Genomic DNA, 26,948 nt, shown 5'->3' with positions numbered 1-26,948 from the left:
GGTTGCAAGCTTCCAAAAATCACGAGTCTCCAGAAATCTCAGCAAATATTTTTTCACCCAAACTGGATGATACTTTCAGGTAATGATCAGTACACTTGGCCCACTTGGTTCTCCATATTTCGTTCTTCTATGTTGAAGCGTTCGTTTACAGTAACAGTTTCCACTCTCGCATTACACTCTGTTTTCTCCTATATTGATAGATGTATTTGGAACTCTAAATCAAACACGGTTTGTGCTAGCTTCTTGAAACTTGACACAGTAATGCAGTTTCACATTCTAACAATATGTTTTGTTTCCTTTTCATGTAGCCCTAAGCAGTGACTGGCGAGAAACACTTTCATTGAAAGGGGTTGCAAGCTTCCAAAAATTACGAGTCTCCAGAAATCTCAGCAAATATTTTTTCACCCAAACTGGATGATAGTTTCAGGTAATGATCAGAACACTAAGCCCACTTGGTTCTCCAAATTTCGTTCTTCTATGTTGAAGCGTTCGTTTACACTAACAGTTTCCACTCTGGCATTTCACTTTGTTTTCTCCTATATTGATAGATGTATTTGGAACTCTAAATCAAACACGGTTTGTGCTAGCTTCTTGAAACTTGACACAGTAAAGCAGTTTCACATTGTAACTCTATGTTTTGTTTCCTTTTCATGTAGCTTTAAGCAGTGACTGGCGAGAAACACTTTCATTGAAAGGGGTTGCAAGCTTCCAAAAATTACGTGTCTCCAGAAATCTCAGCAAATATCTTTTCACCCAAACTGGATGATACTTTCAGGTAATGATCAGTACACTAAGCCCACTTGGTTCCCCAAATTTCGTTCTTCTATGTTGAAGCGTTCGTTTCCAGTAACAGTTTGAATTTTGTCGTTTCACTCTGTTTTCTCCTATATTGATAGATGTATTTGGAACACTAAATCAAACACGGTTTGTGCTAGCTTCTTGAAACTTGACACAGTAAAGCAGTTTCACATTCTAACTCTATGTTTTGTTTCCTTTTCATGTAGCCCTAAGCAGTGACTGGCGAGAAACACTTTCATTGAAAGGGGTTGCAAGCTTCCAAAAATTACGAGTCTCCAGAAATCTCAGCAAGTATTTTTTCACCCAAACTGGATGATACTTTCAGGTAATGATCAGTACACTAAGCCCACTTGGTTCTCCAAATTTCGTTCTTCTATGTTGAAGCGTTCGTTTCCAGTAACAGTTTGAATTTTGTCGTTTCACTCTGTTTTCTCCTATATTGATAGATGTATTTGGAACACTAAATCAAACACGGTTTGTGCTAGCTTCTTGAAACTTGACACAGTAAAGCAGTTTCACATTCTAACTCTATGTTTTGTTTCCTTTTCATGTAGCTTTAAGCAGTGACTGGCGAGAAACACCTTCATTGAAAGGGGTTGCAAGCTTCCAAAAATCACGAGTCTCCAGAAATCTCAGCAAATATTTTTTCACCCAAACTGGATGATACTTTCAGGTAATGATCAGTACACTTGGCCCACTTGGTTCTCCATATTTCGTTCTTCTATGTTGAAGCGTTCGTTTACAGTAACAGTTTCCACTCTGCCATTACACTCTGTTTTCTCCTATATTGATAGATGTATTTGGAACTCTAAATCAAACACGGTTTGTGCTTGCTTCTTGAAACTTGACACAGTAATGCAGTTTCACATTCTAACAATATGTTTTGTTTCCTTTTCATGTAGCCCTAAGCAGTGACTGGCGAGAAACACTTTCATTGAAAGGGGTTGCAAGCTTCCAAAAATTACGAGTCTCCAGAAATCTCAGCAAATATTTTTTCACCCAAACTGGATGATAGTTTCAGGTAATGATCAGAACACTAAGCCCACTTGGTTCTCCAAATTTCGTTCTTCTATGTTGAAGCATTCGTTTACACTAACAGTTTCCACTCTGGCATTTCACTTTGTTTTCTCCTATATTGATAGATGTATTTGGAACTCTAAATCAAACACGGTTTGTGCTAGCTTCTTGAAACTTGACACAGTAAAGCAGTTTCACATTCTAACTCTATGTTTTGTTTCCTTTTCATGTAGCTTTAAGCAGTGACTGGCGAGAAACACTTTCATTGAAAGGGGTTGCAAGCTTCCAAAAATTACGAGTCTCCAGAAATCTCAGCAAATATTTTTTCACCCAAACTGGATGATACTTTCAGGTAATGATTAGTACACTAAGCCCACTTGGTTCTCCAAATTTCGTTCTTCTATGTTGAAGCGTTCGTTTCCAGTAACAATTTGAATTTTGTCGTTTCACTCTGTTTTCTCCTATATTGATAGATGTATTTGGAACTCTAAATCAAACACGGTTTGTGCTAGCTTCTTGAAACTTGACACAGTAAAGCAGTTTCACATTCTAACTCTATGTTTTGTTTCCTTTTCATGTAGCCCTAAGCAGTGACTGGCGAGAAACACTTTCATTGAAAGGGGTTGCAAGCTTCCAAAAATTACGAGTCTCCAGAAATCTCAGCAAATATTTTTTCACCCAAACTGGATGATAGTTTTAGGTAATGATCAGAACACTAAGCCCACTTGGTTCTCCAAATTTCGTTCTTCTATGTTGAAGCGTTCGTTTCCAGTAACAGTTTCCATTCTGGCATTTCACTCTGTTTTCTCCTATATTGATAGATGTATTTGGAACTCTAAATCAAACACAGTTTGTGCTAGCTTCTTGAAACTTGACACAGTAAAGCAGTTTCACATTCTAACTCTATGTTTTGTTTCCTTTTCTTGTAGCCCTAAGCAGTGACGGGCGTGAAACACTTTCATTGAAAGGGGTTGCAAGCTTCCAAAAATTACTAGTCTCCAGAAATCTCAGCAAATATATTTTCACCCAAACTGGATGATACTTTCAGGTAATGATCAGTACACTTGGCCCACTTGGTTCTCCATATTTCGTTCTTCTATGTTGAAGCGTTCGTTTACACTAACAGTTTCCACTCTGGCATTTCACTCTGTTTTCTCCTATATTGATAGATGTATTTGGAACTCTAAATCAAACACGGTTTGTGCTAGCTTCTTGAAACTTGACACAGTAAAGCAGTTTCACATTCTAACTCTATGTTTTGTTTCTTTTTCATGTAGCCCTAAGCAGTGACTGGCGAGAAACACTTTCATTGAAAGGGGTTGCAAGCTTCCAAAAATTACGAGTCTCCAGAAATCTCAGCAAATATTTTTTCACCCAAACTGCATGATACTTTCAGGTAATGATCAGTACACTTGGCCCACTTGGTTCTCCATATTTCGTTCTTCTATGTTGAAGCGTTCGTTTACAGTAACAGTTTCCACTCTGGCATTACACTCTGTTTTCTCCTATATTGATAGATGTATTTGGAACTCTAAATCAAACACGGTTTGTGCTAGCTTCTTGAAACTTGACACAGTAATGCAGTTTCACATTCTAACAATATGTTTTGTTTCCTTTTCATGTAGCCCTAAGCAGTGACTGGCGAGAAACACTTTCATTGAAAGGGGTTGCAAGCTTCCAAAAATTACGAGTCTCCAGAAATCTCAGCAAATATTTTTTCACCCAAACTGGATGATAGTTTCAGGTAATGATCAGAACACTAAGCCCACTTGGTTCTCCAAATTTCATTCTTCTATGTTGAAGCGTTCGTTTACACTAACAGTTTCCACTCTGGCATTTCACTTTGTTTTCTCCTATATTGATAGATGTATTTGGAACTCTAAATCAAACACGGTTTGTGCTAGCTTCTTGAAACTTGACACAGTAAAGCAGTTTCACATTCTAACTCTATGTTTTGTTTCCTTTTCATGTAGCTTTAAGCAGTGACTGGCGAGAAACACTTTCATTGAAAGGGGTTGCAAGCTTCCAAAAATTACGTGTCTCCAGAAATCTCAGCAAATATCTTTTCACCCAAACTGGATGATACTTTCAGGTAATGATCAGTACACTAAGCCCACTTGGTTCTCCAAATTTCATTCTTCTATGTTGAAGCGTTCGTTTCCAGTAACAGTTTCCATTCTGGCATTTCACTCTGTTTTCTCCTATATTGATAGATGTATTTGGAACTCTAAATCAAACACGGTTTGTGCTAGCTTCTTGAAACTTGACACAGTAAAGCAGTTTCACATTCTAACTCTATGTTTTGTTTCCTTTTCATGTAGCCCTAAGCAGTGACTGGCGAGAAACACTTTCATTGAAAGGGGTTGCAAGCTTCCAAAAATTACGAGTCTCCAGAAATCTCAGCAAATATTTTTCACCCTAACTGGATGATACTTTCAGGTAATGATCAGTACACTAAGCCCACTTGGTTCCCCAAATTTCGTTCTTCTATGTTGAAGCGTTCGTTTCCAGTAACAGTTTGAATTTTGTCGTTTCACTCTGTTTTCTCCTATATTGATAGATGTATTTGGAACACTAAATCAAACATGGTTTGTGCTAGCTTCTTGAAACTTGACACAGTAAAGCAGTTTCACATTCTAACTCTATGTTTTGTTTCCTTTTCATGTAGCCCTAAGCAGTGACTGGCGAGAAACACTTTCATTGAAAGGGGTTGCAAGCTTCCAAAAATTACGAGTCTCCAGAAATCTCAGCAAGTATTTTTTCACCCAAACTGGATGATACTTTCAGGTAATGATCAGTACACTAAGCCCACTTGGTTCTCCAAATTTCGTTCTTCTATGTTGAAGCGTTCGTTTCCAGTAACAGTTTGAATTTTGTCGTTTCACTCTGTTTTCTCCTATATTGATAGATGTATTTGGAACACTAAATCAAACACGGTTTGTGCTAGCTTCTTGAAACTTGACACAGTAAAGCAGTTTCACATTCTAACTCTATGTTTTGTTTCCTTTTCATGTAGCTTTAAGCAGTGACTGGCGAGAAACACTTTCATTGAAAGGGGTTGCAAGCTTCCAAAAATCACGAGTCTCCAGAAATCTCAGCAAATATTTTTTCACCCAAACTTGATGATACTTTCAGGTAATGATCAGTACACTTGGCCCACTTGGTTCTCCATATTTTGTTCTTCTATGTTGAAGCGTTCGTTTACAGTAACAGTTTCCACTCTGGCATTACACTCTGTTTTCTCCTATATTGATAGATGTATTTGGAACTCTAAATCAAACACGGTTTGTGCTAGCTTCTTGAAACTTGACACAGTAATGCAGTTTAACATTCTAACAATATGTTTTGTTTCCTTTTCATGTAGCCCTAAGCAGTGACTGGCGAGAAACACTTTCATTGAAAGGGGTTGCAAGCTTCCAAAAATTACGAGTCTCCAGAAATCTCAGCAAATATTTTTTTCACCCAAGCTGCATGATTCTTTCAGGTAATGATCAGTACACTAAGCCCACTTGGTTCCCCAAATTTCGTTCTTCTATGTTGAAGCGTTCGTTTCCAGTAACAGTTAGAATTTTGGTGTTTCACTCTGTTTTCTCCTATATTGATAGATGTATTTGGAACTCTAAATCAAACACGGTTTGTGCTAGCTTCTTGAAACTTGACACAGTAAAGCAGTTTCACATTGTAACTCTATGTTTTGTTTCCTTTTCATGTAGCTTTAAGCAGTGACTGGCGAGAAACACTTTCATTGAAAGGGGTTGCAAGCTTCCAAAAATTACGTGTCTCCAGAAATCTCAGCAAATATCTTTTCACCCAAACTGGATGATACTTTCAGGTAATGATCAGTACACTAAGCCCACTTGGTTCTCCAAATTTCATTCTTCTATGTTGAAGCGTTCGTTTCCAGTAACAGTTTGAATTTTTGCGTTTCACTCTGTTTTCTCCTATATTGATAGATGTATTTGGAACTCTAAATCAAACACGGTTTGTGCTAGCTTCTTGAAACTTGACACAGTAAAGCAGTTTCACATTCTAACTCTATGTTTTGTTTCTTTTTCATGTAGCCCTAAGCAGTGACTGGCGAGAAACACTTTCATTGAAAGGGGTTGCAAGCTTCCAAAAATTACGAGTCTCCAGAAATCTCAGCAAATATTTTTTCACCCAAACTGCATGATACTTTCAGGTAATGATCAGTACACTTGGCCCACTTGGTTCTCCATATTTCGTTCTTCTATGTTGAAGCGTTCGTTTACAGTAACAGTTTCCACTCTGGCATTACACTCTGTTTTCTCCTATATTGATAGATGTATTTGGAACTCTAAATCAAACACGGTTTGTGCTAGCTTCTTGAAACTTGACACAGTAATGCAGTTTCACATTCTAACAATATGTTTTGTTTTCTTTTCATGTAGCCCTAAGCAGTGACTGGCGAGAAACACTTTCATTGAAAGGGGTTGCAAGCTTCCAAAAATTACGAGTCTCCAGAAATCTCAGCAAATATTTTTTCACCCAAACTGGATGATAGTTTCAGGTAATGATCAGAACACTAAGCCCACTTGGTTCTCCAAATTTCGTTCTTCTATGTTGAAGCGTTCGTTTACACTAACAGTTTCCACTCTGGCATTTCACTTTGTTTTCTCCTATATTGATAGATGTATTTGGAACTCTAAATCAAACACGGTTTGTGCTAGCTTCTTGAAACTTGACACAGTAAAGCAGTTTCACATTCTAACTCTATGTTTTGTTTCCTTTTCATGTAGCTTTAAGCAGTGACTGGCGAGAAACACTTTCATTGAAAGGGGTTGCAAGCTTCCAAAAATTACGTGTCTCCAGAAATCTCAGCAAATATCTTTTCACCCAAACTGGATGATACTTTCAGGTAATGATCAGTACACTAAGCCCACTTGGTTCTCCAAATTTCATTCTTCTATGTTGAAGCGTTCGTTTCCAGTAACAGTTTCCATTCTGGCATTTCACTCTGTTTTCTCCTATATTGATAGATGTATTTGGAACTCTAAATCAAACACGGTTTGTGCTAGCTTCTTGAAACTTGACACAGTAAAGCAGTTTCACATTCTAACTCTATGTTTTGTTTCCTTTTCATGTAGCCCTAAGCAGTGACTGGCGAGAAACACTTTCATTGAAAGGGGTTGCAAGCTTCCAAAAATTACGAGTCTCCAGAAATCTCAGCAAATATTTTTCACCCTAACTGGATGATACTTTCAGGTAATGATCAGTACACTAAGCCCACTTGGTTCCCCAAATTTCGTTCTTCTATGTTGAAGCGTTCGTTTCCAGTAACAGTTTGAATTTTGTCGTTTCACTCTGTTTTCTCCTATATTGATAGATGTATTTGGAACACTAAATCAAACATGGTTTGTGCTAGCTTCTTGAAACTTGACACAGTAAAGCAGTTTCACATTCTAACTCTATGTTTTGTTTCCTTTTTTTGTAGCCCTAAGCAGTGACTGGCGAGAAACACTTTCATTGAAAGGGGTTGCAAGCTTCCAAAAATTACGAGTCTCCAGAAATCTCAGCAAGTATTTTTTCACCCAAACTGGATGATACTTTCAGGTAATGATCAGTACACTAAGCCCACTTGGTTCTCCAAATTTCGTTCTTCTATGTTGAAGCGTTCGTTTCCAGTAACAGTTTGAATTTTGTCGTTTCACTCTGTTTTCTCCTATATTGATAGATGTATTTGGAACACTAAATCAAACACGGTTTGTGCTAGCTTCTTGAAACTTGACACAGTAAAGCAGTTTCACATTCTAACTCTATGTTTTGTTTCCTTTTCATGTAGCTTTAAGCAGTGACTGGCGAGAAACACTTTCATTGAAAGGGGTTGCAAGCTTCCAAAAATCACGAGTCTCCAGAAATCTCAGCAAATATTTTTTCACCCAAACTTGATGATACTTTCAGGTAATGATCAGTACACTTGGCCCACTTGGTTCTCCATATTTTGTTCTTCTATGTTGAAGCGTTCGTTTACAGTAACAGTTTCCACTCTGGCATTACACTCTGTTTTCTCCTATATTGATAGATGTATTTGGAACTCTAAATCAAACACAGTTTGTGCTAGCTTCTTGAAACTTGACACAGTAATGCAGTTTAACATTCTAACAATATGTTTTGTTTCCTTTTCATGTAGCCCTAAGCAGTGACTGGCGAGAAACACTTTCATTGAAAGGGGTTGCAAGCTTCCAAAAATTACGAGTCTCCAGAAATCTCAGCAAATATTTTTTTCACCCAAGCTGCATGATTCTTTCAGGTAATGATCAGTACACTAAGCCCACTTGGTTCCCCAAATTTCGTTCTTCTATGTTGAAGCGTTCGTTTCCAGTAACAGTTAGAATTTTGGCGTTTCACTCTGTTTTCTCCTATATTGATAGATGTATTTGGAACTCTAAATCAAACACGGTTTTTGCTAGCTTCTTGAAACTTGACACAGTAAAGCAGTTTCACATTGTAACTCTATGTTTTGTTTCCTTTTCATGTAGCTTTAAGCAGTGACTGGCGAGAAACACTTTCATTGAAAGGGGTTGCAAGCTTCCAAAAATTACGTGTCTCCAGAAATCTCAGCAAATATCTTTTCACCCAAACTGGATGATACTTTCAGGTAATGATCAGTACACTAAGCCCACTTGGTTCTCCAAATTTCATTCTTCTATGTTGAAGCGTTCGTTTCCAGTAACAGTTTCCATTCTGGCATTTCACTCTGTTTTCTCCTATATTGATAGATGTATTTGGAACTCTAAATCAAACACGGTTTGTGCTAGCTTCTTGAAACTTGACACAGTAATGCAGTTTAACATTCTAACAATATGTTTTGTTTCCTTTTCATGTAGCCCTAAGCAGTGACTGGCGAGAAACACTTTCATTGAAAGGGGTTGCAAGCTTCCAAAAATTACGAGTCTCCAGAAATCTCAGCAAATATTTTTTTCACCCAAGCTGCATGATTCTTTCAGGTAATGATCAGTACAGTAAGCCCACTTGGTTCCCCAAATTTCGTTCTTCTATGTTGAAGCGTTCGTTTCCAGTAACAGTTAGAATTTTGGCGTTTCACTCTGTTTTCTCCTATTTTGATAGATGTATTTGGAACTCTAAATCAAACACGGTTTGTGCTAGCTTCTTGAAACTTGACACAGTAAAGCAGTTTCACATTCTAACTCTAAGTTTTGTTTCCTTTTCATGTAGCCCTAAGCAGTGACTGGCGAGAAACACTTTCATTGAAAGGGGTTGCAAGCTTCCAAAAATTACGAGTCTCCAGAAATCTCAGCAAGTATTTTTTCACCGAAACTGGATGATACTTTCAGGTAATGATCAGTACACTAAGCCCACTTGGTTCTCCAAATTTCGTTCTTCTATGTTGAAGCGTTCGTTTCCAGTAACAGTTTGAATTTTGTCGTTTCACTCTGTTTTCTCCTATATTGATAGATGTATTTGGAACACTAAATCAAACACGGTTTGTGCTAGCTTCTTGAAACTTGACACAGTAAAGCAGTTTCACATTCTAACTCTATGTTTTGTTTCCTTTTCATGTAGCTTTAAGCATTGACTGGCGAGAAACACCTTCATTGAAAGGGGTTGCAAGCTTCCAAAAATCACGAGTCTCCAGAAATCTCAGCAAATATTTTTTCACCCAAACTGGATGATACTTTCAGGTAATGATCAGTACACTTGGCCCACTTGGTTCTCCATATTTTGTTCTTCTATGTTGAAGCGTTCGTTTCCAGTAACAGTTTCCACTCTGGCATTACACTCTGTTTTCTCCTATATTGATAGATGTATTTGGAACTCTAAATCAAACACGGTTTGTGCTAGCTTCTTGAAACTTGACACAGTAATGCAGTTTAACATTCTAACAATATGTTTTGTTTCCTTTTCATGTAGCCCTAAGCAGTGACTGGCGAGAAACACTTTCATTGAAAGGGGTTGCAAGCTTCCAAAAATTACGAGTCTCCAGAAATCTCAGCAAATATTTTTTTCACCCAAGCTGCATGATTCTTTCAGGTAATGATCAGTACACTAAGCCCACTTGGTTCCCCAAATTTCGTTCTTCTATGTTGAAGCGTTCGTTTCCAGTAACAGTTAGAATTTTGGCGTTTCACTCTGTTTTCTCCTATATTGATAGATGTATTTGGAACTCTAAATCAAACACGGTTTGTGCTAGCTTCTTGAAACTTGACACAGTAAAGCAGTTTCACATTCTAACTCTAAGTTTTGTTTCCTTTTCATGTAGCCCTAAGCAGTGACTGGCGAGAAACACTTTCATTGAAAGGGGTTGCAAGCTTCCAAAAATTACGAGTCTCCAGAAATCTCAGCAAGTATTTTTTCACCGAAACTGGATGATACTTTCAGGTAATGATCAGTACACTAAGCCCACTTGGTTCTCCAAATTTCGTTCTTCTATGTTGAAGCGTTCGTTTCCAGTAACAGTTTGAATTTTGTCGTTTCACTCTGTTTTCTCCTATATTGATAGATGTATTTGGAACACTAAATCAGACACGGTTTGTGCTAGCTTCTTGAAACTTGACACAGTAAAGCAGTTTCACATTCTAACTCTATGTTTTGTTTCCTTTTCATGTAGCTTTAAGCAGTGACTGGCGAGAAACACCTTCATTGAAAGGGGTTGCAAGCTTCCAAAAATCACGAGTCTCCAGAAATCTCAGCAAATATTTTTTCACCCAAACTGGATGATACTTTCAGGTAATGATCAGTACACTTGGCCCACTTGGTTCTCCATATTTCGTTCTTCTATGTTGAAGCGTTCGTTTACAGTAACAGTTTCCACTCTGGCATTACACTCTGTTTTCTCCTATATTGATAGATGTATTTGGAACTCTAAATCAAACACGGTTTGTGCTAGCTTCTTGAAACTTGACACAGTAATGCAGTTTCACATTCTAACAATATGTTTTGTTTCCTTTTCATGTAGCCCTAAGCAGTGACTGGCGAGAAACACTTTCATTGAAAGGGGTTGCAAGCTTCCAAAAATTACGAGTCTCCAGAAATCTCAGCAAATATTTTTTCACCCAAACTGGATGATAGTTTCAGGTAATGATCAGAACACTAAGCCCACTTGGTTCTCCAAATTTCGTTCTTCTATGTTGAAGCGTTCGTTTACACTAACAGTTTCCACTCTGGCATTTCACTTTGTTTTCTCCTATATTGATAGATGTATTTGGAACTCTAAATCAAACACGGTTTGTGCTAGCTTCTTGAAACTTGACACAGTAAAGCAGTTTCACATTGTAACTCTATGTTTTGTTTCCTTTTCATGTAGCTTTAAGCAGTGACTGGCGAGAAACACTTTCATTGAAAGGGGTTGCAAGCTTCCAAAAATTACGTGTCTCCAGAAATCTCAGCAAATATCTTTTCACCCAAACTGGATGATACTTTCAGGTAATGATCAGTACACTAAGCCCACTTGGTTCTCCAAATTTCATTCTTCTATATTGAAGCGTTCGTTTCCAGTAACAGTTTCCATTCTGGCATTTCACTCTGTTTTCTCCTATATTGATAGATGTATTTGGAACTCTAAATCAAACACGGTTTGTGCTAGCTTCTTGAAACTTGACACAGTAAAGCAGTTTCACATTCTAACTCTATGTTTTGTTTCCTTTTCATGTAGCCCTAAGCAGTGACTGGCGAGAAACACTTTCATTGAAAGGGGTTGCAAGCTTCCAAAAATTACGAGTCTCCAGAAATCTCAGCAAATATTTTTCACCCTAACTGGATGATACTTTCAGGTAATGATCAGTACACTAAGCCCACTTGGTTCCCCAAATTTCGTTCTTCTATGTTGAAGCGTTCGTTTCCAGTAACAGTTTGAATTTTGTCGTTTCACTCTGTTTTCTCCTATATTGATAGATGTATTTGGAACACTAAATCAAACATGGTTTGTGCTAGCTTCTTGAAACTTGACACAGTAAAGCAGTTTCACATTCTAACTCTATGTTTTGTTTCCTTTTCATGTAGCCCTAAGCAGTGACTGGCGAGAAACACTTTCATTGAAAGGGGTTGCAAGCTTCCAAAAATTACGAGTCTCCAGAAATCTCAGCAAGTATTTTTTCACCCAAACTGGATGATACTTTCAGGTAATGATCAGTACACTAAGCCCACTTGGTTCTCCAAATTTCGTTCTTCTATGTTGAAGCGTTCGTTTCCAGTAACAGTTTGAATTTTGTCGTTTCACTCTGTTTTCTCCTATATTGATAGATGTATTTGGAACACTAAATCAAACACGGTTTGTGCTAGCTTCTTGAAACTTGACACAGTAAAGCAGTTTCACATTCTAACTCTATGTTTTGTTTCCTTTTCATGTAGCTTTAAGCAGTGACTGGCGAGAAACACTTTCATTGAAAGGGGTTGCAAGCTTCCAAAAATCACGAGTCTCCAGAAATCTCAGCAAATATTTTTTCACCCAAACTTGATGATACTTTCAGGTAATGATCAGTACACTTGGCCCACTTGGTTCTCCATATTTTGTTCTTCTATGTTGAAGCGTTCGTTTACAGTAACAGTTTTCACTCTGGCATTACACTCTGTTTTCTCCTATATTGATAGATGTATTTGGAACTCTAAATCAAACACGGTTTGTGCTAGCTTCTTGAAACTTGACACAGTAATGCAGTTTAACATTCTAACAATATGTTTTGTTTCCTTTTCATGTAGCCCTAAGCAGTGACTGGCGAGAAACACTTTCATTGAAAGGGGTTGCAAGCTTCCAAAAATTACGAGTCTCCAGAAATCTCAGCAAATATTTTTTTCACCCAAGCTGCATGATTCTTTCAGGTAATGATCAGTACACTAAGCCCACTTGGTTCCCCAAATTTCGTTCTTCTATGTTGAAGCGTTCGTTTCCAGTAACAGTTAGAATTTTGGCGTTTCACTCTGTTTTCTCCTATATTGATAGATGTATTTGGAACTCTAAATCAAACACGGTTTGTGCTAGCTTCTTGAAACTTGACACAGTAAAGCAGTTTCACATTGTAACTCTATGTTTTGTTTCCTTTTCATGTAGCTTTAAGCAGTGACTGGCGAGAAACACTTTCATTGAAAGGGGTTGCAAGCTTCCAAAAATTACGTGTCTCCAGAAATCTCAGCAAATATCTTTTCACCCAAACTGGATGATACTTTCAGGTAATGATCAGTACACTAAGCCCACTTGGTTCTCCAAATTTCATTCTTCTATGTTGAAGCGTTCGTTTCCAGTAACAGTTTCCATTCTGGCATTTCACTCTGTTTTCTCCTATATTGATAGATGTATTTGGAACTCTAAATCAAACACGGTTTGTGCTAGCTTCTTGAAACTTGACACAGTAAAGCAGTTTCACATTCTAACTCTATGTTTTGTTTCCTTTTCATGTAGCCCTAAGCAGTGACTGGCGAGAAACACTTTCATTGAAAGGGGTTGCAAGCTTCCAAAAATTACGAGTCTCCAGAAATCTCAGCAAATATTTTTCACCCTAACTGGATGATACTTTCAGGTAATGATCAGTACACTAAGCCCACTTGGTTCCCCAAATTTCGTTCTTCTATGTTGAAGCGTTCGTTTCCAGTAACAGTTTGAATTTTGTCGTTTCACTCTGTTTTCTCCTATATTGATAGATGTATTTGGAACACTAAATCAAACATGGTTTGTGCTAGCTTCTTGAAACTTGACACAGTAAAGCAGTTTCACATTCTAACTCTATGTTTTGTTTCCTTTTCATGTAGCCCTAAGCAGTGACTGGCGAGAAACACTTTCATTGAAAGGGGTTGCAAGCTTCCAAAAATTACGAGTCTCCAGAAATCTCAGCAAGTATTTTTTCACCCAAACTGGATGATACTTTCAGGTAATGATCAGTACACTAAGCCCACTTGGTTCTCCAAATTTCATTCTTCTATGTTGAAGCGTTCGTTTCCAGTAACAGTTTGAATTTTGTCGTTTCACTCTGTTTTCTCCTATATTGATAGATGTATTTGGAACACTAAATCAAACACGGTTTGTGCTAGCTTCTTGAAACTTGACACAGTAAAGCAGTTTCACATTCTAACTCTATGTTTTGTTTCCTTTTCATGTAGCTTTAAGCAGTGACTGGCGAGAAACACCTTCATTGAAAGGGGTTGCAAGCTTCCAAAAATCACGAGTCTCCAGAAATCTCAGCAAATATTTTTTCACCCAAACTGGATGATACTTTCAGGTAATGATCAGTACACTTGGCCCACTTGGTTCTCCATATTTCGTTCTTCTATGTTGAAGCGTTCGTTTACAGTAACAGTTTCCACTCTGGCATTACACTCTGTTTTCTCCTATATTGATAGATGTATTTGGAACTCTAAATCAAACACGGTTTGTGCTAGCTTCTTGAAACTTGACACAGTAATGCAGTTTCACATTCTAACAATATGTTTTGTTTCCTTTTCATGTAGCCCTAAGCAGTGACTGGCGAGAAACACTTTCATTGAAAGGGGTTGCAGGCTTCCAAAAATTACGAGTCTCCAGAAATCTCAGCAAATATTTTTTCACCCAAACTGGATGATAGTTTCAGGTAATGATCAGAACACTAAGCCCACTTGGTTCTCCAAATTTCGTTCTTCTATGTTGAAGCGTTCGTTTACACTAACAGTTTCCACTCTGGCATTTCACTTTGTTTTCTCCTATATTGATAGATGTATTTGGAACTCTAAATCAAACACGGTTTGTGCTAGCTTCTTGAAACTTGACACAGTAAAGCAGTTTCACATTGTAACTCTATGTTTTGTTTCCTTTTCATGTAGCTTTAAGCAGTGACTGGCGAGAAACACTTTCATTGAAAGGGGTTGCAAGCTTCCAAAAATTACGTGTCTCCAGAAATCTCAGCAAATATCTTTTCACCCAAACTGGATGATACTTTCAGGTAATGATCAGTACACTAAGCCCACTTGGTTCCCCAAATTTCGTTCTTCTATGTTGAAGCGTTCGTTTCCAGTAACAGTTTGAATTTTGTCGTTTCACTCTGTTTTCTCCTATATTGATAGATGTATTTGGAACACTAAATCAAACACGGTTTGTGCTAGCTTCTTGAAACTTGACACAGTAAAGCAGTTTCACATTCTAACTCTATGTTTTGTTTCCTTTTCATGTAGCCCTAAGCAGTGACTGGCGAGAAACACTTTCATTGAAAGGGGTTGCAAGCTTCCAAAAATTACGAGTCTCCAGAAATCTCAGCAAATATTTTTCACCCTAACTGGATGATACTTTCAGGTAATGATCAGTACACTAAGCCCACTTGGTTCCCCAAATTTCGTTCTTCTATGTTGAAGCGTTCGTTTCCAGTAACAGTTTGAATTTTGTCGTTTCACTCTGTTTTCTCCTATATTGATAGATGTATTTGGAACTCTAAATCAAACATGGTTTGTGCTAGCTTCTTGAAACTTGACACAGTAAAGCAGTTTCACATTCTAACTCTATGTTTTGTTTCCTTTTCATGTAGCCCTAAGCAGTGACTGGCGAGAAACACTTTCATTGAAAGGGGTTGCAAGCTTCCAAAAATTACGAGTCTCCAGAAATCTCAGCAAGTATTTCTTCACCCAAACTGTATGATACTTTCAGGTAATGATCAGTACACTAAGCCCACTTGGTTCTCCAAATTTCGTTCTTCTATGTTGAAGCGTTCGTTTCCAGTAACAGTTTGAATTTTGTCGTTTCACTCTGTTTTCTCCTATATTGATAGATGTATTTGGAACACTAAATCAAACACGGTTTGTGTTAGCTTCTTGAAACTTGACACAGTAAAGCAGTTTCACATTCTAACTCTATGTTTTGTTTCCTTTTCATGTAGCTTTAAGCAGTGACTGGCGAGAAACACCTTCATTGAAAGGGGTTGCAAGCTTCCAAAAATCACGAGTCTCCAGAAATCTCAGCAAATATTTTTTCACCCAAACTGGATGATACTTTCAGGTAATGATCAGTACACTTGGCCCACTTGGTTCTCCATATTTCGTTCTTCTATGTTGAAGCGTTCGTTTACAGTAACAGTTTCCACTCTGGCATTACACTCTGTTTTCTCCTATATTGATAGATGTATTTGGAACTCTAAATCAAACACGGTTTGTGCTAGCTTCTTGAAACTTGACACAGTAATGCAGTTTCACATTCTAACAATATGTTTTGTTTCCTTTTCATGTAGCCCTAAGCAGTGACTGGCGAGAAACACTTTCATTGAAAGGGGTTGCAAGCTTCCAAAAATTACGAGTCTCCAGAAATCTCAGCAAATATTTTTTCACCCAAACTGGATGATACTTTCAGGTAATGATTAGTACACTAAGCCCACTTGGTTCTCCAAATTTCGTTCTTCTATGTTGAAGCGTTCGTTTCTAGTAACAATTTGAATTTTGTCGTTTCACTCTGTTTTCTCCTATATTGATAGATGTATTTGGAACTCTAAATCAAACACGGTTTGTGCTAGCTTCTTGAAACTTGACACAGTAATGCAGTTTCACATTCTAACAATATGTTTTGTTTCCTTTTCATGTAGCCCTAAGCAGTGACTGGCGAGAAACACTTTCATTGAAAGGGGTTGCAAGCTTCCAAAAATTACGAGTCTCCAGAAATCTCAGCAAATATTTTTTCACCCAAGCTGCATGATACTTTCAGGTAATGATCAGTACACTAAGCCCACTTGGTTCCCCAAATTTCGTTCTTCTATGTTGAAGCGTTCGTTTCCAGTAACAGTTAGAATTTTGGCGTTTCACTCTGTTTTCTCCTATATTGATAGATGTATTTGGAACTCTAAATCAAACACGGTTTGTGCTAGCTTCTTGAAACTTGACACAGTAAAGCAGTTTCACATTCTAACTCTAAGTTTTGTTTCCTTTTCATGTAGCCCTAAGCAGTGACTGGCGAGAAACACTTTCATTGAAAGGGGTTGCAAGCTTCCAAAAATTACGAGTCTCCAGAAATCTCAGCAAATATTTTTTCACCCAAACTGGATGATACTTTCAGGTAATGATCAGTACACTAAGCCCACTTGGTTCTCCAAATTTCGTTCTTCTATGTTGAAGCGTTCGTTTGCAGTAACAGTTTGAGTTTTGTCGTTTCACTCTTTTTTCTCCTATATTGATAGATGTATTTGGAACTCTAAATCAAACACGGTTTGTGCTAGCATCTTGAAACTTGACACAGTAAAGCAGTTTCACATTGTAACTCTATGTTTTGTTTCCTTTTCATGTAGCTTTAAGCAGTGACTGGCGAGAAACACTTTCATTGAAAGGGGTTGCAAGCTTCCAAAAATTACGAGTCTCCAGAAATCTCAGCAAATATTTTTTCACCCAAACTGGATGATACTTTCAGGTAATGATTAGTACACTAAGCCCACTTGGTTCTCCAAATTTCGTTCTTCTATGTTGAAGCGTTCGTTTCTAGTAACAATTTGAATTTTGTCGTTTCACTCTGTTTTCTCCTATATTGATAGATGTATTTGGAACTCTAAATCAAACACAGTTTGTGCTAGCTTCTTGAAACTTGACACAGTAAAGCAGTTTCACATTCTAACTCTATGTTTTGTTTCCTTTTCTTGTAGCCCTAAGCAGTGACGGGCGAGAAACACTTTCATTGAAAGGGGTTGCAAGCTTCCAAAAATTACGAGTCTCCAGAAATCTCAGCAAATATTTTTTCACCCAAACTGGATGATACTTTCAGGTAATGATCAGTACACTTGGCCCACTTGGTTCTCCATATTTCGTTCTTCTATGTTGAAGCATTCGTTTACACTAACAGTTTCCACTCTGGCATTTCACTCTGTTTTCTCCTATATTGATAGATGTATTTGGAACTCTAAATCAAACACGGTTTGTGCTAGCTTCTTGAAACTTGACACAGTAAAGCAGTTTCACATTCTAACTCTATGTTTTGTTTCTTTTTCATGTAGCCCTAAGCAGTGACTGGCGAGAAACACTTTCATTGAAAGGGGTTGCAAGCTTCCAAAAATTACGAGTCTCCAGAAATCTCAGCAAATATTTTTTCACCCAAACTGCATGATACTTTCAGGTAATGATCAGTACACTAAGCCCACTTGGTTCCCCAAATTTCGTTCTTCTATGTTGAAGCGTTCGTTTCCAGTAACAGTTTGAATTTTTGCGTTTCACTCTGTTTTCTCCTATATTGATAGATGTATTTGGAACTCTAAATCAAACACGGTTTGTGCTAGCTTCTTGAAACATGACACAGTAAAGCAGTTTCACATTCTAACTCTATGTTTTGTTTCCTTTTCATGTAGCCCTAAGCAGTGACTGGCGAGAAACACTTTCATTGAAAGGGGTTGCAAGCTTCCAAAAATTACGAGTCTTCAGAAATCTCAGCAAATATTTTTTCACCCAAACTAGATGATACTTTCAGGTAATGATCAGTACACTAAGCCCTCTTGGTTCCCCAAATTTCGTTCTTCAATGTTGAAGCGTTCGTTTCCACTAACAGTTTCCACTCTGGCATTTCACTCTGTTTTCTCCTATATTGATAGATGTATTTGGAACTCTAAATCAAACACGGTTTGTGCTAGCTTCTTGAAACTTGACACAGTAAAGCAGTTTCACATTGTAACTCTATGTTTTGTTTCCTTTTCATGTAGCTTTAAGCAGTGACTGGCGAGAAACACTTTCATTGAAAGGGGTTGCAAGCTTCCAAAAATTACGAGTCTCCAGAAATCTCAGCAAATATTTTTTCACCCAAACTGGATGATACTTTCAGGTAATGATCAGTACACTAAGCCCACTTGGTTCTCCAAATTTCATTCTTCTATGTTGAAGCGTTCGTTTCCAGTAACAGTTTCCATTCTGGCATTTCACTCTGTTTTCTCCTATATTGATAGATGTATTTGGAACTCTAAATCAAACACGGTTTGTGCTAGCTTCTTGAAACTTGACACAGTAAAGCAGTTTCAGATTGTAACTCTATGTTTTGTTTCCTTTTCATGTAGCTTTAAGCAGTGACTGGCGAGAAACACTTTCATTGAAAGGGGTTGCAAGCTTCCAAAAATTACGAGTCTCCAGAAATCTCAGCAAATATTTTTTCACCCAAACTGGATGATACTTTCAGGTAATGATTAGTACACTAAGCCCACTTGGTTCTCCAAATTTCGTTCTTCTATGTTGAAGCGTTCGTTTCTAGTAACAATTTGAATTTTGTCGTTTCACTCTGTTTTCTCCTATATTGATAGATGTATTTGGAACTCTAAATCAAACACGGTTTGTGCTAGCTTCTTGAAACTTGACACAGTAAAGCAGTTTCACATTCTAACTCTATGTTTTGTTTCCTTTTCATGTAGCCCTAAGCAGTGACTGGCGAGAAACACTTTCATTGAAAGGGGTTGCAAGCTTCCAAAAATTACGAGTCTCCAGAAATCTCAGCAAATATTTTTTCACCCAAACTGGATGATACTTTCAGGTAATGATCAGTACACTTGGCCCACTTGGTTCTCCATATTTCGTTCTTCTATGTTGAAGCATTCGTTTACACTAACAGTTTCCACTCTGGCATTTCACTCTGTTTTCTCCTATATTGATAGATGTATTTGGAACTCTAAATCAAACACGGTTTGTGCTAGCTTCTTGAAACTTGACACAGTAAAGCAGTTTCACATTCTAACTCTATGTTTTGTTTCTTTTTCATGTAGCCCTAAGCAGTGACTGGCGAGAAACACTTTCATTGAAAGGGGTTGCAAGCTTCCAAAAATTACGAGTCTCCAGAAATCTCAGCAAATATTTTTTCACCCAAACTGGATGATACTTTCAGGTAATGATCAGTACACTAAGCCCACTTGGTTCCCCAAATTTCGTTCTTCTATGTTGAAGCGTTCGTTTCCAGTAACAGTTTGAATTTTTGCGTTTCACTCTGTTTTCTCCTATATTGATAGATGTATTTGGAACTCTAAATCAAACACGGTTTGTGCTAGCTTCTTGAAACATGACACAGTAAAGCAGTTTCACATTCTAACTCTATGTTTTGTTTCCTTTTCATGTAGCCCTAAGCAGTGACTGGCGAGAAACACTTTCATTGAAAGGGGTTGCAAGCTTCCAAAAATTACGAGTCTTCAGAAATCTCAGCAAATATTTTTTCACCCAAACTAGATGATACTTTCAGGTAATGATCAGTACACTAAGCCCTCTTGGTTCCCCAAATTTCGTTCTTCTATGTTGAAGCGTTCGTTTCCACTAACAGTTTCCACTCTGGCATTTCACTCTGTTTTCTCCTATATTGATAGATGTATTTGGAACTCTAAATCAAACACGGTTTCTGCTAGCTTCTTGAAACTTGACACAGTAAACCAGTTTCACATTGTAACTCTATGTTTTGTTTCCTTTTCATGTAGCTTTAAGCAGTGACTGGCGAGAAACACTTTCATTGAAAGGGGTTGCAAGCTTCCAAAAATTACGAGTCTCCAGAAATCTCAGCAAATATTTTTTCACCCAAACTGGATGATACTTTCAGGTAATGATCAGTACACTAAGCCCACTTGGTTCTCCAAATTTCATTCTTCTATGTTGAAGCGTTCGTTTCCAGTAACAGTTTCCATTCTGGCATTTCACTCTGTTTTCTCCTATATTGATAGATGTATTTGGAACTCTAAATCAAACACGGTTTGTGCTAGCTTCTTGAAACTTGACACAGTAAAGCAGTTTCACATTCTAACTCTATGTTTTGTTTCCTTTTCATGTAGCTTTAAGCAGTGACTGGCGAGAAACACTTTCATTGAAAGGGGTTGAAAGCTTCCAAAAATTACGAGTCTCCAGAAATCTCAGCAAATATTTTTTCACCCAAACTGGATGATACTTTCAGGTAATGATTAGTACACTAAGCCCACTTGGTTCTCCAAATTTCGTTCTTCTATGTTGAAGCGTTCATTTCTAGTAACAATTTGAATTTTGTCGTTTCACTCTGTTTTCTCCTATATTGATAGATGTATTTGGAACTCTAAATCAAACACGGTTTGTGCTAGCTTCTTGAAACTTGACACAGTAAAGCAGTTTCACATTCTAACTCTATGTTTTGTTTCCTTTTCATGTAGCCCTAAGCAGTGACTGGCGAGAAACACTTTCATTGAAAGGGGTTGCAAGCTTCCAAAAATTACGAGTCTCCAGAAATCTCAGCAAATATTTTTTCACCCAAACTGGATGATAGTTTCAGGTAATGATCAGAACACTAAGCCCACTTGGTTCTCCAAATTTCGTTCTTCTATGTTGAAGCGTTCGTTTCCAGTAACAGTTTACATTCTGGCATTTCACTGTTTTCTCCTATATTGATAGATGTATTTGGAACTCTAAATCAAACACAGTTTGTGCTAGCTTCTTGAAACTTGACACAGTAAAGCAGTTTCACATTCTAACTCTATGTTTTGTTTCCTTTTCTTGTAGCCCTAAGCAGTGACGGGCGAGAAACACTTTCATTGAAAGGGGTTGCAAGCTTCCAAAAATTACTAGTCTCCAGAAATCTCAGCAAATATATTTTCACCCAAACTAGATGATACTTTCAGGTAATGATCAGTACACTTGGCCCACTTGGTTCTCCATATTTCGTTCTTCTATGTTGAAGCGTTCGTTTACACTAACAGTTTCCACTCTGGCATTTCACTCTGTTTTCTCCTATATTGATAGATGTATTTGGAACTCTAAATCAAACACGGTTTGTGCTAGCTTCTTGAAACTTGACACAGTAAAGCAGTTTCACATTCTAACTCTATGTTTTGTTTCTTTTTCATGTAGCCCTAAGCAGTGACTGGCGAGAAACACTTTCATTGAAAGGGGTTGCAAGCTTCCAAAAATTACGAGTCTCCAGAAATCTCAGCAAATATTTTTTCACCCAAACTGCATGATACTTTCAGGTAATGATCAGTACACTAAGCCCACTTGGTTCCCCAAATTTCGTTCTTCTATGTTGAAGCGTTCGTTTCCAGTAACAGTTTGAATTTTTGCGTTTCACTCTGTTTTCTCCTATATTGATAGATGTATTTGGAACTCTAAATCAAACACGGTTTGTGCTAGCTTCTTGAAACTTGACACAGTAAAGCAGTTTCACATTCTAACTCTATGTTTTGTTTCCTTTTCATGTAGCCCTAAGCAGTGACTGGCGAGAAACACTTTCATTGAAAGGGGTTGCAAGCTTCCAAAAATTACGAGTCTTCAGAAATCTCAGCAAATATTTTTTCACCAAAACTAGATGATACTTTCAGGTAATGATCAGTACACTAAGCCCTCTTGGTTCCCCAAATTTTGTTCTTCTATGTTGAAGCGTTCGTTTCCACTAACAGTTTCCACTCTGGCATTTCACTCTGTTTTCTCCTATATTGATAGATGTATTTGGAACTCTAAATCAAACACGGTTTGTGCTAGCTTCTTGAAACTTGACACCGTAAACCAGTTTCACATTGTAACTCTATGTTTTGTTTCCTTTTCATGTAGCTTTAAGCAGTGACTGGCGAGAAACACTTTCATTGAAAGGGGTTGCAAGCTTCCAAAAATTACGAGTCTCCAGAAATCTCAGCAAATATTTTTTCACCCAAACTGGATGATACTTTCAGGTAATGATCAGTACACTAAGCCCACTTGGTTCTCCAAATTTCATTCTTCTATGTTGAAGCGTTCGTTTCCAGTAACAGTTTCCATTCTGGCATTTCACTCTGTTTTCTCCTATATTGATAGATGTATTTGGAACACTAAATCAAACACGGTTTGTGCTAGCTTCTTGAAACTTGACACAGTAAAGCAGTTTCACATTCTAACTCTATGTTTTGTTTCCTTTTCATGTAGCTTTAAGCAGTGACTGGCGAGAAACACCTTCATTGAAAGGGGTTGCAAGCTTCCAAAAATCACGAGTCTCCAGAAATCTCAGCAAATATTTTTTCACCCAAACTGGATGATACTTTCAGGTAATGATCAGTACACTTGGCCCACTTGGTTCTCCATATTTCGTTCATCTATGTTGAAGCGTTCGTTTACAGTAACAGTTTCCACTCTGGCATTACACTCTGTTTTCTCCTATATTGATAGATGTATTTGGAACTCTAAATCAAACACGGTTTGTGCTAGCTTCTTGAAACTTGACACAGTAATGCAGTTTCACATTCTAACAATATGTTTTGTTTCCTTTTCATGTAGCCCTAAGCAGTGACTGTCGAGAAACACTTTCATTGAAAGGGGTTGCAAGCTTCCAAAAATTACGAGTCTCCAGAAATCTCAGCAAATATTTTTTCACCCAAACTGGATGATACTTTCAGGTAATGATTAGTACACTAAGCCCACTTGGTTCTCCAAATTTCGTTCTTCTATGTTGAAGCGTTCGTTTCTAGTAACAATTTGAATTTTGTCGTTTCACTCTGTTTTCTCCTATATTGATAGATGTATTTGGAACTCTAAATCAAACACGGTTTGTGCTAGCTTCTTGAAACTTGACACAGTAAAGCAGTTTCACATTCTAACTCTAAGTTTTGTTTCCTTTTCATGTAGCCCTAAGCAGTGACTGGCGAGAAACACTTTCATTGAAAGGGGTTGCAAGCTTCCAAAAATTACGAGTCTCCAGAAAACTCAGCAAATATTTTTTCACCCAAACTGGATGATACTTTCAGGTAATGATCAGTACACTAAGCCCACTTGGTTCTCCAAATTTCGTTCTTCTATGTTGAAGCGTTCGTTTCCAGTAACAGTTTGAATTTTGTCGTTTCACTCTTTTTTCTCCTATATTGATAGATGTATTTGGAACTCTAAATCAAACACAGTTTGTGCTAGCTTCTTGAAACCGGACACAGTAAAGCAGTTTCAGATTGTAACTCTATGTTTTGTTTCCTTTTCATGTAGCTTTAAGCAGTGACTGGCGAGAAACACTTTCATTGAAAGGGGTTGCAAGCTTCCAAAAATTACGAGTCTCCAGAAATCTCAGCAAATATTTTTTCACCCAAACTGGATGATACTTTCAGGTAATGATTAGTACACTAAGCCCACTTGGTTCTCCAAATTTCGTTCTTCTATGTTGAAGCGTTCGTTTCTAGTAACAATTTGAATTTTGTCGTTTCACTCTGTTTTCTCCTATATTGATAGATGTATTTGGAACTCTAAATCAAACACGGTTTGTGCTAGCTTCTTGAAACTTGACACAGTAAAGCAGTTTCACATTCTAACTCTATGTTTTGTTTCCTTTTCATGTAGCCCTAAGCAGTGACTGGCGAGAAACACTTTCATTGAAAGGGGTTGCAAGCTTCCAAAAATTACGAGTCTCCAGAAATCTCAGCAAATATTTTTTCACCTAAACTGGATGATAGTTTCAGGTAATGATCAGAACACTAAGCCCACTTGGTTCTCCAAATTTCGTTCTTCTATGTTGAAGCGTTCGTTTCCAGTAACAGTTTCCATTCTGGCATTTCACTCTGTTTTCTCCTATATTGATAGATGTATTTGGAACTCTAAATCAAACACAGTTTGTGCTAGCTTCTTGAAACTTGACACAGTAAAGCAGTTTCACATTCTAACTCTATGTTTTGTTTCCTTTTCTTGTAGCCCTAAGCAGTGACGGGCGAGAAACACTTTCATTGAAAGGGGTTGCAAGCTTCCAAAAATTACTAGTCTCCAGAAATCTCAGCAAATATTTTTTCACCCAAACTGGATGATACTTTCAGGTAATGATCAGTACACTTGGCCCACTTGGTTCTCCATATTTCGTTCTTCTATGTTGAAGCATTCGTTTACACTAACAGTTTCCACTCTGGCATTTCACTCTGTTTTCTCCTATATTGATAGATGTATTTGGAACTCTAAATCAAACACGGTTTGTGCTAGCTTCTTGAAACTTGACACAGTAAAGCAGTTTCACATTCTAACTCTATGTTTTGTTTCTTTTTCATGTAGCCCTAAGCAGTGACTGGCGAGAAACACTTTCATTGAAAGGGGTTGCAAGCTTCCAAAAATTACGAGTCTCCAGAAATCTCAGCAAATATTTTTTCACCCAAACTGCATGATACTTTCAGGTAATGATCAGTACACTAAGCCCACTTGGTTCCCCAAATTTCGTTCTTCTATGTTGAAGCGTTCGTTTCCAGTAACAGTTTGAATTTTTGCGTTTCACTCTGTTTTCTCCTATATTGATAGATGTATTTGGAACTCTAAATCAAACACGGTTTGTGCTAGCTTCTTGAAACTTGACACAGTAAAGCAGTTTCACATTCTAACTCTATGTTTTGTTTCCTTTTCATGTAGCCCTAAGCAGTGACTGGCGAGAAACACTTTCATTGAAAGGGGTTGCAAGCTTCCAAAAATTACGAGTCTTCAGAAATCTCAGCAAATATTTTTTCACCCAAACTAGATGATACTTTCAGGTAATGATCAGTACACTAAGCCCTCTTGGTTCCCCAAATTTCGTTCTTCTATGTTGAAGCGTTCGTTTCCACTAACAGTTTCCACTCTGGCATTTCACTCTGTTTTCTCCTATATTGATAGATGTATTTGGAACTCTAAATCAAACACGGTTTGTGCTAGCTTCTTGAAACTTGACACAGTAAAGCAGTTTCAGATTGTAACTCTATGTTTTGTTTCCTTTTCATGTAGCTTTAAGCAGTGACTGGCGAGAAACACTTTCATTGAAAGGGGTTGCAAGCTTCCAAAAATTACGAGTCTCCAGAAATCTCAGCAAATATTTTTTCACCCAAACTGGATGATACTTTCAGGTAATGATCAGTACACTAAGCCCACTTGGTTCTCCAAATTTCATTCTTCTATGTTGAAGCGTTCGTTTCCAGTAACAGTTTCCATTCTGGCATTTCACTCTGTTTTCTCCTATATTGATAGATGTATTTGGAACTCTAAATCAAACACGGTTTGTGCTAGCTTCTTGAAACTTGACACAGTAAAGCAGTTTCACATTCTAACTCTATGTTTTGTTTCCTTTTCATGTAGCTTTAAGCAGTGACTGGCGAGAAACACTTTCATTGAAAGGGGTTGCAAGCTTCCAAAAATTACGAGTCTCCAGAAATCTCAGCAAATATTTTTTCACCCAAACTGGATGATACTTTCAGGTAATGATTAGTACACTAAGCCCACTTGGTTCTCCAAATTTCGTTCTTCTATGTTGAAGCGTTCATTTCTAGTAACAATTTGAATTTTGTCGTTTCACTCTGTTTTCTCCTATATTGATAGATGTAATTGGAACTCTAAATCAAACACGGTTTGTGCTAGCTTCTTGAAACTTGACACAGTAAAGCAGTTTCACATTCTAACTCTATGTTTTGTTTCCTTTTCATGTAGCCCTAAGCAGTGACTGGCGAGAAACACTTTCATTGAAAGGGGTTGCAAGCTTCCAAAAATTACGAGTCTCCAGAAATCTCAGCAAATATTTTTTCACCCAAACTGGATGATAGTTTCAGGTAATGATCAGAACACTAAGCCCACTTGGTTCTCCAAATTTCGTTCTTCTATGTTGAAGCGTTCGTTTCCAGTAACAGTTTACATTCTAGCATTTCACTCTGTTTTCTCCTATATTGATAGATGTATTTGGAACTCTAAATCAAACACAGTTTGTGCTAGCTTCTTGAAACTTGACACAGTAAAGCAGTTTCACATTCTAACTCTATGTTTTGTTTCCTTTTCTTGTAGCCCTAAGCAGTGACGGGCGAGAAACACTTTCATTGAAAGGGGTTGCAAGCTTCCAAAAATTACTAGTCTCCAGAAATCTCAGCAAATATATTTTCACCCAAACTGGATGATACTTTCAGGTAATGATCAGTACACTTGGCCCACTTGGTTCTCCATATTTCGTTCTTCTATGTTGAAGCTTTCGTTTACACTAACAGTTTCCACTCTGGCATTTCACTCTGTTTTCTCCTATATTGATAGATGTATTTGGAACTCTAAATCAAACACGGTTTGTGCTAGCTTCTTGAAACTTGACACAGTAAAGCAGTTTCACATTCTAACTCTATGTTTTGTTTCTTTTTCATGTAGCCCTAAGCAGTGACTGGCGAGAAACACTTTCATTGAAAGGGGTTGCAAGCTTCCAAAAATTACGAGTCTCCAGAAATCTCAGCAAATATTTTTTCACCCAAACTGCATGATACTTTCAGGTAATGATCAGTACACTAAGCCCACTTGGTTCCCCAAATTTCGTTCTTCTATGTTGAAGCGTTCGTTTCCAGTAA

Source organism: Spermophilus citellus, assembly GCF_964194105.1.
Source record: "Spermophilus citellus genome assembly, chromosome: 4".
Lineage (NCBI taxonomy): Eukaryota > Metazoa > Chordata > Mammalia > Rodentia > Sciuridae > Spermophilus > Spermophilus citellus.
The sequence above is the reverse complement of the archived record's forward strand: the minus strand, read 5'-3'. Positions refer to the sequence as shown.